Genomic DNA, 13766 nt, shown 5'->3' with positions numbered 1-13766 from the left:
ATCAATTTGTCTGGTTACTACGGAAACGCATTGCATTCACTTGAGGAAAAAAATCTACTCTGTTTTTCTGAATTAACGAGTTAATTATATCAGAATTACGAGATAATATTTAATGGGAAAAAGTTTTTGCTCTGTTTTCCTGAATTAACGAGTTAATATCTCAGAATTACGAGATAATATTTAATGGAAAAAAGTTTTTGCTCTGTTTTTCTGAATTAACGAGTTAATATCTCAGAATTACGAGATAATTTTTCATGGAAAAAAAGTTTGTGCTCTGTTTTTCTGAATTAACGAGTTAATATCTCAGAATTACGAGATAATATTTAATGGAAAAAAGTTTTTGCTCTGTTTTTCTGAATTAACGAGTTAATTATCTCAGAATTACGAGATAATTTTTAATGGAAAAAAGTTTTTGCTCTGTTTTTCTGAATTAACGAGTTAATTATCTCAAAATTATGAGTAACTCATTAATTCATAAAAACAGAGTGAAACTTTTTTTTTCAAGAAAAATGTATCTCATAATTCTGAGATATTAACTCGTTAATTCAGAAAAACAGAGCAAAAAAAATTTTCCATGAAAAAATATCTCGTAATTCTGAGATAATTAACTCGTTAATTCAGACTAAGAGCAAAAACTTTTTTTCCCATGAAAAAATATCTCATAATTCTGAGATAATTAACTCGTTAATTCAGAAAAACAGAGTAGATTTTTGTTCCTCAGGTGAATGCAATACGCTTCCGTAGGTTACCAACATTCTTCAAAATATCTTCTTTTTAGTTCAACAGAAAGAAACTCGTGCAGTTTAGGAACAACATAAGGGTGAGTAAATGACAGAATTTTACATTTTTTGTGAACTAACCCTTTAAGTTCAGATCTGTTCAAAAAGGGGGATTAAAAATATTTCATATCTCAAAAGTATCATCACAGTGTTTTGTCCATCAGAGGACAAGCATCACGTCGTGTACTGCATGCTGCAATGATAAGAGTTGCTCCGCCATTTTCTTCTCTCTCCAGTGACCGTCCCTTCTTTTATCTTCTACCCCTTTAATCTGATTTCATTAGTTCCATTGATATTCAGCCCTACTTTTCCATGTTTATAAAAAATTAATAGCACTTTTTTTCCCATCTGAACTATTTCTACGCAGATCAAACTGAGTCATGGGAGTAATGAGAACAGGCCTTTTAAACTTTAGAATCTCAGCTGAATAAACAATTGAAAAGCAGATGCTCTGGATAAGAACCCGAGCTATAATCTCTGCAGGACATCAGAAAGGGCCAAACTACAGCTTTATCTAGTCAATGAATACATGTAACAATACCTAGTGTTGTCCTATGCTGTGTGAGTTTCTGTTAAATAGGGAGCAACCCTGCTCTGGCCTACGGTTTGGAGCATAACACGCCGTCTCTGGCATGCAGCTCTCTATGTTTTGGAACAATGCTTTTGTATTATGTTTGGTGGAGACATCTCACTAGTGTTCAGGAAGAGATTGATGTTTGTGATTACATTGTTTTGTTTTGATGTGATGGCTCTTTACGCGGCGGGGGAGAGAGAGAGAGAGAGAGAGAGAGAGAGAGAGAGAGAGAGAGAGAGAGAGAGAGAGAGAGAGAGAGAGAGAGAGAGAGAGAGAGAGAGAGAGAGAGAGAGAGAGAGAGAGAGATGTGATGAGAAAGTGATGATTGGTCACAGCATGAACAACAATAACAGGCACATGACATCACCTTCAAATGAAAGATTTGAACATTATTGAGCTGGGATGATCAGACACTTAGATGTCATAACACAGTGTTTACAGTGAGGACATACAGCATGCTTGATTCAAGAAGTGTTACTGGCTTAAAAAATATTTTTCTGACGAGTGCTTAAGGGTTTATTTACTTACTTATTTTATTTATTTTTTTACCTCCTTAGCTCCAAATATGTTTCTCTGTGAGAATTGTTTTACCTTGGATTTCGTGTCAGTCTTGTGGCTAGTAAGGGCTTGTGTCCCAGTGCAACACACACCTTAAGGTGTGTTTTAATTGAGAAGGTACGTATGTGCATGTTTTATCTTGCACAATTTTACATTGCATAATAGGATATCGAACCATTCCTTTACCTCCAAAAAATATTCTTTAAAATGTATTATTATTAATTTATATAAACATTTAGATTTAGAATAATAACAGTAATAATAATTATTATTATTATAAAGGCATATTTTATATAAATTAAACTTTCATGAATAATAATTTCAATAATATAATCTAATCATTATTAATGAAAGTTTAATGTATATAAAATATATAGATTTAGAATAATAATTATTTTTATTACTGTTAGTAAAATGACAACTATTAGTGATACTGTTATTATTATTAATAAAAGTTTAATTTATTTAAATATGTAGATTTATAATAATAACAATAGTTTGTAATTATAATAATACTAATGACAATAATAATAACAATAATAATTATTATATTAATTTCAATAACAAAGCATGTTTTAATAATAATAATTATTCTATCATCCCTCCATCCATCCATCCATCCAGCCGTCCATCCATCCCTCCGTCCATCCAGCCGTCCATCCGTCCATCCATCCATCCATCCATCCATCCCTCCGTCCATCCAGCCGTCCATCCGTCCATCCATCCATCCCTCCATCGCTCCATCCGTCCATCCGTCCCTCCGTCCATCCCTCCGTCCGTCCGTCCCTCCTTCCTTCCATCCATCCATCCATCCATCTGTCCATCCCTCCATCCCTCCATCTATCCATCCGTCCATCCGTCTCTCCGTCCATCCATCCATCCCTCCATTCGTCCCTCCGTCCGTCCATCCATCCATCCATCCATCCATCCATCCATCCATCCATCCATCCATCCATCCATCCATCCATCCATCCATCCCTCCCTCCCTCCCTCCATCCGTCCATCCCTCCATCCCTCCATCCATCCATCCGTCCCTCCGTCCGTCCTTCCATCCATCCATCCATCCATCCATCCATCCATCCATCTATCTATCTATCTATCTATCTATCTATCTATCTATCTATCTATCTATCTATCTATCTATCTATCTATCTATCTATCTATCTATCTATCTATCTATCTATCTATCTATCTATCTATCTATCTATCTATCTATCTATCTATCAGCTTACAATTACACGAAAATTACATTCATTCATTCCAATCCATTAAATTAAATAAATCCAATTAATAAAAAAGTGAAAGATCAAAGCAAGATCATAGCTGTTCTCTACTATGATGCATGTAACATGTAAACAAAAGTGTTCTGTCACAATAGACTGCACAAGAAATTACTGCTGACAAAAAGCCTTGGAATAGTGTTGTTGAATTATTTAAGGCATAACAAATGCCGAAGCTCGGCGCTCATCCCCCCAGTGCCCTTTCCAGGGCTATAAACCAGCCGACTCAACACAAACCACTGGAGCTCTTTCCGTATGCACCGACGCTTGGGATGTAAATTGAACAACAACTGATTGCTGACCTCCCAAAACAGTTCATTAGGAACTTCTTTGAGTTTTGCAGACAGTTTAGGTTGAGCACATTTAATCAGCTTAATTGTTTGTATTTCCAGCCAAGCGTGTCGGAAATACACGGAAAAATCAAAGCTGATAGGTCGGACTGACCTCCCATCTGCCCTACTGAAGCTGTTATTATCCTCCTAACACTGCAAACTTCTGCACTGATACACAGAGCTGTGTTTTAAAGACTATAACAAGAGCTGTAACATATTTGGTCATAAGGTTCGTCCCTATGCGTTTCCTAGTCAAAGAAACTATATGAAAATCTTTAAACTATACAATATTGCAAGGCTGCTATGATCAAAATTACAAGGGAATAGTTAACTCCAAAAAAAAAAAAAAAATCTGTGATTATTTACTCCTCCCTCACCCTTTTATAGCTTTCTGTCTTTTTGAACTACTTTAATGGATCTAGATATTTTAAAACAACAAGAGGTTGAGTAAATAGTTTTTGGGTGAGCTATTTTGAGAAACTCCTCTTTGACATTTATATAAAGCATTCAAAAACCATAAAAATACAATTTAAGTGCTATATTGAGGGCAACATTTCTGATTTTCAGATGGCCAAGTTTTCTCAATGGATGGTTATGGTGGCCTTAAGCATTCTGGAGCCTGAAAACTTTATCTGAACATGATTTAGCACACCGTTACGAGTTGAACCCTGTCCAAACATATGACTGCAATTTCCTTTATTGTGAGAATCTAGTTTCATTAGCAAAGGTTCCATTCAATACCTGAAGCCAAAGAACATGTTATGACTTTAGTAGACCTGAGGCTGTTGGATACATTTTAGACACCTGGCAATTCAACAGTGTCCTCTGGCTTATCATAAACTAAAAAGTCTATATTCTAGTTGAGCCCCCAGTGAGTTTTTATTTTTTTTATTTTTTTACAATTGTCAAATTTGGAAGTGAATGTGTATTGTCATTTAAACACTGTTATAATGATCACGTTAGTTGATATATATATATATACCATGCCACCATGTTAGTTTGCGCCACAATTCAGAAAATCAGATCTGTTGGATTTACATCATGTAAATTCATCCATTTCTGGATGATATTTTGTATATTTATAAAGCACTTTATACAATACGGATTGTTTTAGCTTTACAGTGATAACAGGAAAATAATGCATTTTGGCTGTCCTTCAGCTGAAGTCAGTTCAGTGTTAATTCAGTCCGTTGTAAAGATCATCAATTATTAAATTAGTTCACTTCATCTATAAAGCAGTTGTGCGAAAAAAAGACGTCATCATCCAGCTTAGTTAAGTTGTCATACAACAGCGTCAGTACTGACAGATCAATAATATTGTTGAATATAAAATATATAAAATATTAAATAGTACGTATATTATCATACACACGTTACAGCTAAGTGTATTGAGATTTTGGCTAAAGTCTCTGAGAAACTAGTCTGAAAGCCACTCTCCCCTACAGAGCTCAAAAACTATAACAAGAAAAACCCCTGCCTCTTTCTTGAAGTCTTTATTAATAGACTCATTTCAACATTTTTGTGAAGCTATCAAATTTGGACTTGTTGAACATTCTGAGTCTGTTCCCTTTGTGTCATTAAAATTACAGCAGGAAAATATTCTGACACAGCAGTTTATTACTCTTTGATATTGCTATTCATTTTCAGAAGAAATGAACCAGAGAGATCTATTTGCATCGTAGCGCTTTCCTGACTTCCATTCATTTAGCGTTATCATTTGTTCTCTGGGGCTTGTTGATTAAACATATTAATGCCAAACGATAAGAAAAATGCTTGCAGGAAAACAGTGAAAACACACAGCTGGCGTTAAGCTAAAAACTGCAGTAATAATGAGGCTTACATCAGCTTACATTAACGCTGCGGTGCTGCCGACAAACTTTAACCCCTGCAATTAATTGCTCGTTCCTATGCCGTATTTGGATTGCACCGGGTGCCAGAGCCCCTATCTGGAGCCTGCAGACCCCAGTGTGAAAGAGAGTGATTTTATCAGCGGGCTTACTCAGTCAGGAATCCACAAGCTCAGCTTTCGCCCAGTAATACCGTGCGACAGAGTGATTTAACGCAGTAAGGCTGTTGTCACTGGCTCCTAAATGAAAGCTGACAGGATCATGGGGTCTTCTTTTGCATCCACAAACTGCCTGAAAGAGGAAATCAAACACCCAAAGTGATAGAAAAGCTAACAACATATACTCGCCATGAGGTTGCCTAGTTGAAACAGTCTACTCTTGAATTACCCGACCGGCGTCAATGCAATGCTAACAGCATGTCTGATTGGTAGTTAAACCACAAGAGCGTTTTCCCAGCCTGGCTGCTGTAATTCCAAGGTAATTGGTTTGTGTGTGTTTTTTGGGTTTGTTTAGCTCAATCAAAAATGGTTACTAAATCAATTTGTTACGGCAATGTTTTAGTCGCTTGAAATGTCAGACTCTTAACACTAATCTAATAAACGGCTCGTAATTAATCATCTCAGTAGTTAATTAATTTAAAGTTCTCTGTGATTCAGAGGCGGAGAAAGAAACCTCAGCCTTTATCCGTGTTCTGCACCAACTAAGAAAGAAAGATAACACTTTATAATAGTAAAGACTTTGCACTCTTGAAAATAAAGGTTCTTTATTGGCATCAATGGTTCCATGAAGAACCTTAAACATCCATGGAATCATTGCATTGCTCAAATGGTTCTTTATTGTTGAAATAGATTTTTTTAAACGTTCTTAATACTAAAAGAAAATATTTCTTTTAAGAACTGTTCACTGAAAGGTTCTTTGGGGAACAAAAAATTGGTTCTTTATGGCATCACTCTGAAAAAAACCCTTTGGAACCTTTATATTTAAGAGTGTAGGGTTTATAATATCCAGCTTAAAGTCAACATATTGCAAATTGGAATTGTGATTTATTTCTGAAGGACACTGAATACTAAATTAGATTTTTTCTATCAATAGTTGATTGGATTATGAATAGTCAACCTGATCTCTGCACGGGAAAACGTAACTACAGTATGTTACGAGGTGGCGATTTCGTATGAATTTGTACGATGTGAATCATATCATCGATTATTAGAAAAAAAGTAAGCGTGAAGGTCCACCCCGAACCTCTACATACCCGTCACTGTGGTGTAAGCAGATTGATGTATGAATACGAATTGGCCACCAATTCGCCAAACCAGTTATGAATTGCCATGATATTGTGTTGGAATAGTGGATGTTCAGAATGGTGAGTAAGTTTACAGTGGATTATGCAATGAAATGCATTTTAAGAAAGTAAGTACATTTTGATCTCATTTTGAATAGAGATATGTAGTTATTATGTCCTGAAAACTTTGAAGAATCACAAAAAAACTTTGAATACTCAAATACTTATAAAGCACATATTACAGCCTTATTCTGCATGTCTATTCTACATCCCTTAATCCTACCCAATACCTAAACTTAACAACTATATTAAAACTATTAATAAGCAGTAATTAGAAGTTTACTGAACCAAAAGTCATAGTTAATAGTGAAAAATGTATGGAAGCTTCTTTCCGCCACAGAATGAAAAATAAAAAAGGTAATTGCGACTTTTTTTCTCACAATTCTGACTTTATTTTTTCAGAATTGCAAGATATAAAGGCAGAATTGTGTGATATAAAGTTGCAATTGCGTGTTATTAAGTCAGAATTGCGAGATATAAAGTCAGAATTGATTGATATAAAGTCGCAATTGCAGGTTATAAAGTCAGAATTGCGTGATAAAGTCAGAATTGCGAGATATAAAGTCAGAATTGCGTGTTGTAAAGTCAGAATTGCGTGTTATAAAGTCGCAATTGCAGGTTATAAAGTCAGAATTGCGTGAGATAAAGTCGCATTTGGGTGTTGTAAAGTCAGAATTGCGAGATATAAAGTCACAATTGCGTGTTGTAAAGTCAGAATTGCGTGTTATAAAGTCGCAATTGCAGGTTATAAAGTCAGAATTGCATGAGATAAAGTCGCATTTGGGTGTTATAAAGTCAGAATTGCGAGATATAGTCAGAATTGATTGATATAAAGTCGCAATTGCAGGTTATAAAGTCAGAATTGATTGATATAAAGTCGCAATTGCAGGTTATAAAGTCAGAATTGCGTGAGATAAAGTCGCATTTGGGTGTTGTAAAGTCAGAATTGTGCGATATAAAGTCGCAATTGCGTGTTATAAAGTCAGAATTGCGAGATATAAAGTCGCAATTGCGTGTTATAAAGTCAGAATTGTGAGATATAAAGTCGAAATTGCGTGTTGTAAAGTCAGAATTGTGAGATATAAACTATTCTGAGGGGAAAAAAGTTAGTCTTTTTTTCCTTAGAATTGGCCTAATAACTCGGAATTGCGAGTTTATATCTAACAATTCTGAGAAAAGATGTCAGAATTTCGAGATATAAACTCGCAATTGTGAGAGAAAAAAGTCAGAATTGTGAGATAAAGTCTTTTTTTCTCGCAATTGCGACTTTATTTCTCACAATTGCGACTTTATATCTCACAATTCTGACTTCATATCTCGCAATTGTGAGATAAAAAGTCGCAATTATTATTATTATTTTTTATTCAGTGCGGAAACAAGCTTCCATAGAAATGGACCCTAAACTATAACAAAAAGGGTTTTAACTTTTGTAAAAAAAAACTTAATTATTATTAAACTTTAGCTTTCAAAACTTCACTTACCTGTACATCACCCCAACATATCCCAGAGCAACATCGTTATTTGGAGAAGATTAGCAAGTCATTTCCCAGTGAGATCCAGCCTGTGGCATACTGCTGTGCTTGATCCGGGTTTTTTTTGTGTTGAGTTTAGTATGCATCTCCTGTTGTGACAGAGCGAGCTTCAATATGGTCTCAGAGCAGAGGCACCAAGGGCCAAGAGCTCGTTGGCACCAGACAATCATCTCTCTAAACTCAACAGACTGTTTCTCGGGCAGTGCTGTTTAATTGGCGCATTGTCGACCCGGTGAGTGCAAAGGTTCTGCTAACAGAAACTGCACGTTTATTAAACTTTCCTCAGGTTTGAGAAAGACAGTGACCAATTCCACATCCACCTGCCTCACCTTTATTTACAAGTAGGTGAGTGCTCCATCATGCTCGGTGAATTGTATAGCCGTAGAGCTCTAATGATTCCCAGCGTCTATTAAATCAATGGAGATTCACTCCTGGGAGTGATACTGGAACGAGAATAGCAAATGGTGCTCACATACTGTGAGTCTATTAAAACCCAGTGACAGGACACAATGAATAAGAATTATGGCGAGCGCCAAGCTAGCATTTATGAGCAATTCTGTGGCCTTTTTTCACTTATTCCAGAGATGCTTGCAAATGAGCAGGGCCATTGCTATTGCCATTTCCTGTGAAACAAGACGTTAAAACATTTAAAAATGTGACGTTTACACTATCTTTGCATGCTCACAGCATCGTTTCTGTTATTTTTCTTATACTCAAGTTTTACCTTGGCTGTGTTCAAAATGATTCCCTACATTAGACCACTAATATAGTCCACTTGAAAGAGTGAATGAAAACGAGTAAGTGAATTCAGACACTTTTGCATAGTTTGTGCTGTTTAATAATCACTTGAAACTTAGCGAACTCACAGCTCCAGTACTAATGAAAAGATCTTGAACTCTTTCATGGAAACTAGCTTGTATAAACCTTAATTAAACAATTTAATAATCAATTAAAAAGGAATTTATACCTGTATGATATTACGCTGTACCCACATTGGACCAGCGGTTTGGAAAATGGATGGAAGGATGAGTCAGCTGCGGGCGCCATTTTCTGTTCAGACGCGGGAATTCCTTCAACCCGACCCTAACAGTGCATTATGGGTATTCTCTAGCCATTGAGCATACATCAGTTGTACACTCGTTATTGCGGTGCATTATAAGTGCACTCCATAATCTCCATTAACGGTTTCAAACACCACCACAAATGGCTGTTTCCTCATATAGTGCCCTATTTAAGGGTATAAGGGGTGATTTCGAACAGCCCTTCAAATCGTAGAAAGAGATTTACTTGGAGTCTGACAATGTGTCAAAATGAACTGAAATGACCTCTGGTGTGACGAGCTAAACTCCATCCACTTGAGAACTGCACGCACAATAATTATAATGCAATCTGAAAAATGCCGTTTATACTGACCTCAGTAACAGTTGGTTGCGGTTGCCAAACACTGCAGCAACTTGGCACTTTACTCTGAATGCATGTCCTGTAGCAGTCTTCCAAAAAGAGTGACTTTGCCTGATAGCTTAACAGGTGAGAGATACAAACAACACAGTAAATTATAGGCTTAGCAGGTGAGAGATGAGAAAAACATGGTAAATTATAGGCAGCATGTTTTGAGACACTGTGATATAATGCAGTGAAGTCGTAGAGGCAGGAAAAAACTATTTGGTGTCATGATTCAATTTTAAATTCATGCCCATAGTTCTCTCTGGCTGAGAAAAACACTTGGTGTGACATTTTTTTTTTTACAAAACTAATATAAAATATAACAACATTTTTTCTTTGGACAGCCAATATTTTTCTTCTGCTGTCTAAAGTTACAATGCCTATTCTAACTCTAGCTGTTGGTTTGGAGTTTGCATGAATAACAAATGCTTAAGAGAATGCAAATGAGACCACGGGCAATAAGTTAGAAAAAATAGTATGACCGAAAGCAATAAAAAGATCTTAAACATTAAAGGGATAGTTCACCCAAAAATGAAACGTTATGTCGTTCCAAATCCATAAGACTTTCGTTTATCTTCGGAACACAAATGAAGATTATTGTTTTGATGAAATCTGAGAGCTTTCTGTCCCTCCATTGACAGCTACGCAACTACCACCTCGACGCTTCAAAAAGTTCAAAAAGAGATCACAAAACTAATCCATATGAATTGAGCGGTTTAGTCCAAATTTTATGAAGAGACTCAATCGCTTTATATGATGAACAGATTGAATTTAGGCTTTTATTTCACATATAAACTTTGATCAAAACGATCTTCATTTGTGTTCCGAAGATGAACGACAGTCTTGGGTTTGGAGCGACATAAAGGTGAGTAATAACATAATTTAATTTTTTTGCGAACTATGCATTTAATGACACATTTAGACACTTTGTTGAAATACATATTTCAAAAAGTTGAATAAAGTGTCTAACTGCTGAAAATAAAGAGCTGGTATTACTTTCCTGTACTTTCCTGTAGCTCAAACAGGAGAGCGTTGACGCTTGCAATCCCAAGGTCATGGGCTCGATTCCCAGGGAAAGCAAGAACTGATAAGAATGTAAATGTGTACCTTGAAATGCAATGTAAGACGCTTTGGATAAAAGTGTCTGCCAAATGCGTAAATGTATTAGGGAGAGCTAGGCTGGTTTTGGTTCTTCTTTTCAGCATTTATAATGTAGACTATAGATATTCATATACATTAAAAAAAATTCTATTATTCCTGACGACTAAGAGAATAACTACAAGTGTAAATACCAATACTAGTATATTAATTACTAAAGCAATGATGATACTTTAATGTGTGCTTTTATTGGAACAGGTTTGACACATGTTTCTTAAACCAAAAGATGGCAGCTGGATTTGTAGTAGCCTGATGGAAGAGTAATGATAAAAAAAAAAAAAAAAGAATATGTTAAAATCGCTCCTGGTCATAGTATGAGGTGTGACAAGAAAAGGAGTCCCAATGGTTTGCCTCTATCAGTCAGTTCTTTTACTAATGACTGTCCTGAGGGGGCAGCTCTCATACGCCGGTGTCCTACATTCAGATACGAGCAAGGGCGAAATCAATACCCCTTACCAGAGATAACATCTCTCACAAACAAGACTTGATTTAAGATTGGAATAAATTCTTTGACATTTCATCAAAGGACCTAAAAATGTCTCTATAAAAGATTACGTTCTTAAAATAAATAATCATTCTCATTTTTAAAAACGATCAAGATTGATTGATTAAGAACCCACAGTGAAATCCTAGCATGTATACGGCCTCTTATTTTAAACTCCTATATGGGCACGCAGTGTTGTTGAGCACAAAATTAATTGGTTTTCATTGACTCAAGTCATTTATATAAACATTTAATTAAACAAATCTTTAGGGTACGGTGATAGCCAGGGGAATTAAGCCTGAATGCTCCGTGCCAGTACAAAAATTCATTATAAATGAAGCATCGAGAGTAAAGAACTACTAATTGCATCGTAAAACTGGGCAGTGGTGATATGCTGCTAATTGCAATAGATTTGTCATAAAGAGAACCAGCATAATAAAGCTCTTGGTTCCGATAAGCGCATGTTGGTATGAACGTTATCGCCCCAAAGCTTCTTAGACCTTTCGACAGGAATTAATCATATAAATAATCATTTAATAATACATACAGTTTTTCATTTACCAATTTACTGTGAGCAAAAACAATACAGATTGTTTTTTTGCACAGTAGTAAATAAATAATCATTATATTAAAACATTATGAATATTTTGCATAATAATCATTATTACTATTATTATTATCATCAGTCAGTGGCATTGCTAGTGCCATGCTCAAATGTGAATACGAATATTGATTAAAAATATCTCTCAGCTATGCCTTCAGAAGACTTGCATTTCTATACAGTAATGAAAAAAAAAAAGATTCACAATTTCTTTTGTGTTCAAAGAAAAACAAAATGAATAGTGGTGTTTCTGGGCTTGTGCTTGGGCCCCAATAGCACAATAAAGTATGACAGACCACAAATAGCAGTTTCCAGATATCCCCATATATGTTTGAGCTTTCCCAGATCTTAGTGTCGCTCATTTAGAGGCTTATTTTGTCAGGCGAGTTGCTTGCTTTTCTAACGAGATTTGATATCGCTGACATGGTTGTTTACTTGTTCTTTTCACAATTGCGATGCAGGACTGAATTATCCGCAAGAAGCTCTCACATCACCACACACGAACCAGTAAATACACCCTAATGGATTTGTTTGAACTACTATGGATGCACAGAAAACTACACCAATCTGATCTCCTCAAACTGAGAGGCGAGGTTTGATTCTCAAGCAGCTTTCAGGACCCCTGCCCATTAGTGTTGTTTACCTTAATGCCACCAGACACATGCCTGACATCAACTTCATTCTTTTCACGTCTACAGACATAAATGGGCTTTCAAACCTGCCCAATTATCATGTCCTGCACGTGGTGTCAAGGGATACAACATTTTTACTCCACATTGCATCAGCTCTCGAATAGCTGCTAGATTCCACAACAGGCATTAACGGCCCTAATTAATTATGTGATGAACTGTATATGTTTTGAATACAGTGTGCAAAACTTCAATCAGAAATGTGAGTTTCAATAGACCTTGTTCAGAGCAGCGCCCTGACAGGTATGAAAGCGAGGCTGTGAAGGATAGACTTTTACTGCGTTTTCAATGGCATCCTCATGTAAAGCTCACTTATTTTTTCACAGCTCGATCATGTTGTCTGGAGTTTTTAGTTTACTGAAATTTCTTAAATAACAGTACAACCCTAAAGAGATGCATTTGTGTCCCTCACATTCTCGCTTTCATTCCAGTTAAAAAACAAAGATGGCGCTGTTGTGAATAAGCTCTGTGTTCATGTTTTTTCCAACATACATTGTAAAATATTAAATGATTAAGAAGTTATGACAACATATGTTTTTACATTGCTTTAACTCATCAAAATGAGTTAAGCAATTTTCAACTTTTTAAAATAAGTTATACAAGATTCAACTTGTTTAAAAGTCAGACTGTAAAGTTGAAATAACTTTCAAGTTGATTGTACTTAAAAAATTAAGCCAATTATTTACCGTGAAGATTGAAAGTTTTGTTAGTTAAATAGTTAATTAACAATAATTATTGGTGTGTTATTGTTTCTTTCACACAGAACCATTGGAATCCTTGTTTCCATAAAACAATAAGAACCTTAAATGTGATCCAAATGACTTTGATTTTACAAGTCTTCTTAATTTATACGATAAATTTGTAGATGACAACTTTTCCTCACACAAAGCGTTCGTATGACTTTAGAAGAATATAGCACGGGAGTAGTATTGACTTTTACAGTGTTTCCTTTATCTTTGAACCTGTACCTTCTTACAGTGCATTATGTTAGGATGTGCATGTTTAATTTTAATGAGCAGTTTGTGCTGTATGAACCTCTAAAAGAGGGAATTCTCAGTGGAACTGATGAAACACTTAAAGACACTCTTAAAATCAGTCCGTTTCATTCCGAGGTAAGATTCACTGAAGCGCTTTAGAGTCAACATCC

This window comes from Rhinichthys klamathensis, unplaced genomic scaffold, assembly GCF_029890125.1.
Source record: "Rhinichthys klamathensis goyatoka isolate OS25496 unplaced genomic scaffold, OSU_Roscu_1.1 h1tg000148l_1, whole genome shotgun sequence".
Lineage (NCBI taxonomy): Eukaryota > Metazoa > Chordata > Actinopteri > Cypriniformes > Leuciscidae > Rhinichthys > Rhinichthys klamathensis.
Note: the sequence above shows the minus strand (reverse complement) of the source record.